Genomic DNA, 7,008 nt, shown 5'->3' on the forward strand with positions numbered 1-7,008 from the left:
AATATAAAGATAGAACATCAGATTGGATTAGAAGACAGGATCCATCTGTTTGCTACCTCTAAGAAATAAATTTCGTTATCACTAATAAATATTAAGACTTCATCTTAGAGTAAACGGATGAGAAAGGTATCCCAAGAAAATAGAACTAACAAAATGTAGGCATTGCTAGTCTAATATCTGGTAAAAGAGACTTAAAGCAAATCAAGCCAGAAGAGATCATGTAAGTCCGTCCCAGATACCCATTAAAACAACAATCTATTGAGAGAATAGAACATGTACACATCAAACATAGAATCCACTCATACAGTGATAGTGGGTGACCTCAATACTCCCTTCTCACCAACAGTCAGGTCATCTTGGCAAAAAATATACAGAGAAACATTGAAATTAAATGACATCATTAACTAAATGGGCCTGACAATCAATTACAGAAGATTCTACCCCAAAACACAAAAAACCTTTGGCAAAGTGGCAGGGTACAAAGCTAAAACACACAAATTAGTAACCTTCCTATATACCAGTGACCTATATACCTATATACCTGTTCCATATACTTTCCTATATATCAATGACCTAAATACCTATATACCTATTCTATATACATACCTATATATCAATGACCTATATACCTATAAACCTATTCTATATACCTTCCTATACCAATTGCCTGAACAGGAAAGCAGGGAAACAATTCAATTCACAATAGCCACAATAGTAGTAGTAGTAGTAGTAGTAGTAGTAGTAGTAGTAGTAGTAGTAATAGTAATAATAATAATAACAACAACAGCAGCAGCAGCAGCAACAATATATCTAGAAATAAACCTAACCAGGGAAGTGAAATACCTCTACAATAAAATATTTAAGTCATACAAGAAATCAAAAATATACCAGAAAAATAAAAACTTCCCATTCATAGGTATTGGAAGAACTGATCTTGTGAAGAAGCCATCCTACCAAAAAGCAATCTAAAGATTCAAATCAACCCAAATCAAAATACCAGGCTATTCTTCCCAGATACAAAAAAATCTCAAAATGTATAAATAAAAGATAGCCAAAGCAATATTGATGAGAAGAAGACTATGCTCAGCATTCCCTCTACCTGATTTCAAACTATACTACAGAGACACTATCATCAAAACAGCATGGCACTGGCATAAAACAAACACGTGGATCAACCCAATAGAGCTGAGGATCATGGGCTGCATGGCTACGGCTATTACATTTGTTACAAACATACATAGGACAAAAGAAAGTGTATTCAACAAGAGGTTCTAAGAAGCTTGGATTTTAGGATGCGGAAAAATGAAAGCTAGGGCCTTACTTCTCACCCTGCACAAAAATCAACCCCAAATGGATAAAAGTTCCCAACATAGGACATGATACTGATAAAATATGAATTAAATTGGGCAATACACTTCAACTTACAGTCACTGGCAAGCAATTCATAAATAGGACTTTGGTAATACAGGAAGTTAAGACCCCCCAATTCACAGATGTGCTTTCATTGAATTCAAATGGCTCTATTTTGCAGGCAGTTAACTTTAAAAAGAAGATAAAGCCCACAGAATGAAGGAAAACCTTGGCCAGCTGTACAATAGGACAGAGGATTCATGTCAGGAATATACAGAGAACTTAAAAAACTTAAACTTAAAAAACTGCTATAATGTTAGGCAAGTCTTAAGAAATATGAAGGTTGTGTGGAAAAGCTATATAGAAACGTACTCTCTTCCAAAAAGAAAATGTTTAATTAGAGAGGTTACTAGAACAAAGGCACCATGAAAGAAGGGGCTTAGTTGGGATTAAAAATTGGGATTGGGAGACTGGGGTCAGAAGAGGATAAGGGTGGAACCTACAAAATAAGGTTGTAGGAAAAGAGTGAAAACTTGGAATTCTGAATGTTACAACACTAACCTGCCCAGAAAAATGTGCCCACTGCTGTTGATAATGTCCTGGCAGTTATAGAAGTAACCAACTGCTTTTCTGATTAGTTACAATGTCTGGCCACAGGAAGGATTATATGCTTGTTACTATAATCCCAGTCAAAAGTCCATGACTGAAGGTATCATAGATTCTAGCAGGCAACCTACTGGTGTTCTGTTAAATGGTCATATTGTCAATCGACCTCTTAAATATTTATATTTATACATAAAGGTTTGTGTTGCTCTCAACTTCGGTCAGAAAACTTCTCTTTGTTTGGGTACTTGTTAATTTAAGATTCCAAACTGGTCAAAGTCCTTAGGAAAAGTGAGGGCTTAGTTGTAGACAGGGCATCCTTGTCCCATCCAAGACTCAATTAATATTATGGAAGACGGGGCAGAAGAGCGGTAAAATGCAGACTTCTGGAAATTGTGTGGCTGTTACACATGTCACCCTATAGTAGCTGTAAGACCTACATTCGATAAATACAGCATGGATGGGAGGGATCCCCACTCCTAACAGAGGAGTCGTTGGAAGTTTGTGGCTGTTGAAGGAGGGAGAGTCACTCTCCTTTGAGGATATGGCTGCTGGTAGGTTGTCCTTGCCACAGTGGAAGGCCACAAAGCTGTGCACAAACATACAGGTAGCACTAATTGGATTCCAGGGCTGTTACATTAGTGACAGTTTAAAAAAGGACATAAATTTGAGGAAACTACAGGTTGAGGAATAGCAGGGAGAACTGTGGAAGGCAGTGCTGATGGATATAATTAAAATGCACTTATAAAGTTATGAAATGTTCGAGGAACAAGTAAGCAAATTATCTTAGATAATGCTTTTATCGGGAAAAGACGTTAAGATGGGAAGCATGGCCTAGGCTTCCAAGAAGTCAAAGATATATGTTTAAGAAACAAAACCTAAGAGTCGTAAGAAGCTGAGAGAAAAGTCTAAAGTCTTTGGGAACTTATCAAATTAAATGGTGGAAAGTTTCCCAAATGTAGAGACAGATCCAAACAGAGGGAAATTAGACCTCCAAGAGACAAATAAAAACATGGAAGGAGAACGTTCCATAAGAGGAAACGATGAATGAAGGACAGACTAAACGGAATCCAATGCACCCACCACAGCAAAACCCTAATATTTTAAAAAGACATTTATCTATTTTATGTATGTGAGGACACTGTCGCTGTCTTCAGACACACCAAGAAGAGGTCATAAAATCCCACTACATATATGAGCCACCATGTGGTTGCTGGGAATTGAGCTCAGGACCTCTGGAAGAGCAGTCGGTGCTCTTAACCACTGAGTCACCTCTCCAGCCCTGCAAAGCCCTAATATTAACAAGAGAGGACAAGAGCACAAGCAACCATGATGTGAAGTGGCAAGTTGCAGGAATGGCCAATCCCTCTTTATAAGAACCCTAAATGCAAATGACTTGAACTCATCAGCAAAAAGACACAGACAGGATGACTGGAATAAGAACAAGACCCAACTATCTGCCGTAGCTAAGGAACGTGGCTGGCAAAAGCACCTGAGTCAGTGCACAGAACTCTAACCCAGAAATGTAGGCAGCAAACAAACATCAGCATTATTATATCTGATTAAAACTGACTTCAAAGGAAAACCACTCAGAAGAGAGAAATGCCATTGCACACCAAGAAAGGGCACAAACAATAAAGAAGATAACAGCTCTCTCAATTTCATGAAATAAACCATGAAAGGCATAAAGATCTCTCTCTCTCTCCCTCTCCCTCTCTCTCTCTCTCTCTCTCTCTCTCTCTCTCTCTCTCTCTCTCTCTCTCTCTCTCTCTCTCTCTTTCATTTGTCTTAATCAGGGTTTCTATTCCTGCACAAACATCATGACCAAGAAGCAAGTTGGGGAGGAAAGGGTTTATTCAGCTTACACTTCCACATTGCTGTTCATCACCAAAGGAAGTCAGGACTGGAACTCAAGCAGGTCAGGAAGCAGGAGCTGATGCAGAGGCCATGGACAAATGTTACTTACTTGCTCTCTCTCTCTCATTTTTCTCTGCATCTGTGTGTGCACACCCTTTCTTTCTTTCTTTCTTTCTTTCTTTCTTTCTTTCTTCCTTCCTTCCTTCCTTTCTTTCTTTCTTTCTTTCTTTCTTTCTTTCTTTCTTTCTTTCTTTCTTTCTTTCTTTCTCCACACCCCACGGTGACTCACCTGGCCTCAATCCTTGGGGCCAGTGAACTTGTCCGAGAGAAGCTTCTTGATAAACGTGCCTTTAATGCAATCTTACCTGGTTTGAATTGGATCACTTCACCAGCACCAGAGAAATAACCTATCAGGGATGTCTATTTGTTTTATTGGCACACTATTTCCTAAACCATTCTAATCTGTCCTATAAAAGCTTACATCTTTATTATTTTTCCAGCATTTGTGATTTTGGTATGGGTCAATTCTCCTTCGTTAGCATTGTGATTCTTTTATACAGTAAAAACATTACGAGAAACTGGGATGATTTACACCCTAATTTGGAGACAGTAGAATTGTTAGTATGACGGAGTTATGGTCTACAGTTGTGAGAAATGGGGCAGCATTTTTTTTTCTGAAATCACATAGTTAGACATTCTGTTCAATTCAGAAACCAAATGACTTTCTGATGAATAGCCCTTTGATACATGTTTAGTGTCAGATAAACTGTGGGTTCAGAGATGTTTCGGATTGCCCCCCCTTTTTTTGCAAATTTTATGTAGCAAATCGTGCCGGAATGGCAGCTGACATCACTGGAAGAGTAACTGAGAAAAGAAGTTTAATTTAGGGAAGAAAACTTGAACTAAAAATTAAAGATAGGCATCCTGTTTAACTGACAGCTACCTAGACAGCACTTTGTTCTTCAAACATGGTGACCTGGTTCCTTCCTTCCTACTTTCTATGCTGCAAACAAACGTTTAGTATGTAGTAATGGCACCATTTTTTCCTTTTGACTTCAAAAGGCCTACCTCAATGACTTGACCATTGGTTTGAAAACTTACCTAAGAACAGAGAAGACCAGATCTTAAAACCAATTTAAATAATACTCTTTCCCTTTGATTTTTATTATTATTGGGGTGGTTACTTGTTAATGGTGAGAAGATTTTAGAGTGGTGTGGAAAAGAGATGTCCCATCTTTATTGCAAAGTATCAGGAGCAGTTAACCTGCTTAAACAGCCACATGGTGCTTTCGGGTTTGTGGCTGTGTTTGTGGTTTGTGTTGTGAAGGGGACATAAGAGAGTTTGCATGGATGAGCGGCAGGGGAATGCTCCAAGACATGCACAAAGATGTGTTCCCCATGATAACTCCATCACACAGTTAAACTCTTTCATAAAAGGTCACCAGGTACCACAAAGAATAGAATGTGGGAGAGCATTGGGTCTAAGCTTAAATCTGGCTTTCATAGATATTTTACAATATATCAAATCAAGATGCAAAATTCTTCACTGGAGACAATTCATTTAACACTGAAGCAAATACTGAAACGTCTTCAAATGTGCTTGTCCAAACTGTGGAAATTCAGAAATGAACCTGGAGGGACAAATGGTGGTGTAGCCGGTGATGACTGCACCCCAGAAGTGAGGCAAGCAGTATGTTGCAAGGGAAAAAAAAATCAAAGAAAAAAAATAGCAAAGCCAGGGCTGATGACTCAAATGCTGTGGGAGATCAAGGCAGAAGGATTGTTATAATGTGGGGCCAGTTTGAGCTCCAGCCTGGAGTGTCAGGTCACAAAAGCAAAACAAAATAACCTCAGACATGCCCGTTGGTGGCACTAGGGCACCCCTTTAATCCCCAGCACTTAGGAGGCAGAGGTACGTGGATCTCTGAGTTCGAGGCCAGCCTGTTCTACAGAGTGAGCTCCAGGACAGTCAATGGCTACAATACAGAGAAATGCTGTCTCCAAAAAGACCCTTAAAAACCTAAATCAATAAATGACCGCAGACACGTACAGAAAGCTGGTAGCTCTATTTTGCCAGAGACTTTCTCACACATTTCCATGAAGATGAAGCCACATATCTTCTTCCCACAATTTCCCAGCCCTCCTTTGGGTTTTCCATTCACTCTTTTTCTCTGGGAGAGAGTAGATATCTGAAGTGTGTAAGATATTCACAGAGACACCAGCATGTGTATCTATTTGTGTCTTCAGTCTGGTGCAGCATGCAGATGACCAATCACTGCATTTTAAACCCACGAACTGGCCTAGCCATGGAAGGCTTACACTTGAAACACTGGGCCAATATTGAGACAAAGTTGCCACCCCTGCCAATGCCAAGTTACAATCTGGACCCATTACTTCCCTTACTTAGCTCTAGTCGTGTATCAGATTTCCTGGACTGCGACCACATCAAAAAGAAGCATTCTTTTTAAGAGTACGCAGAGGGGAGCACATGTTGTGCAAATGTATGCGTGTGTCTGGGTCTGAAGTTGGCATTCATTGTCTTCCCCAGTCACCCTCCAATTTGTCTATTGAGGCTGAGTCTCTACCTCAACCTGGAACTTACTAATTCTGGATAGTCTAGCTAGACAGCTTGCTGTCTCTGCCTTGTGTGCCGGAATTATAGTCAGTTGTCACTCCTGCCTTAATTTTATGTGGAATTCAGGGATCTCACTCACATTTGCACAAGTGATTAATCCACTGAGCAACTTCCAGAGGCCCCAATACATAATTTCTGCATAGATTTGATATCAGGTTTTCAGATAACTAAATGTGGATAACAGGAGCCTCCGTAGTTTCTCTCTGGTGTCTGCCATTATCACTGAATCTGACATGGACTGGGTATGCAAATGGAAGCCCAGTTGCTGGATTTGATTTAGATTTCTGTTTATAGAAATTCCGTATGCATTTGTTTTACCTGGTGGCTATTAAATACTCTAATTGTACTGTAGACTCGTTAACAATGGTGTTGAAGTCGCGCATTATAATTTAAAAGAGTTAATTGAATACTAATCCAATGCGCAGCACAGAAAAAAAAAATTATTTGAACCATTGCAAGGGAAGCCGGAAATCCCCCCAGCTGCCTTGGTCCTGCTAAATCCTCTTCCCTGTGAAACAGAGAAAATGAATATTCAATATTTTTTCCATCTGAGTCTCCTGACA

Source organism: Rattus norvegicus, chromosome 19, assembly GCF_036323735.1.
Source record: "Rattus norvegicus strain BN/NHsdMcwi chromosome 19, GRCr8, whole genome shotgun sequence".
Taxonomy (NCBI): Eukaryota; Metazoa; Chordata; class Mammalia; order Rodentia; family Muridae; genus Rattus; species Rattus norvegicus.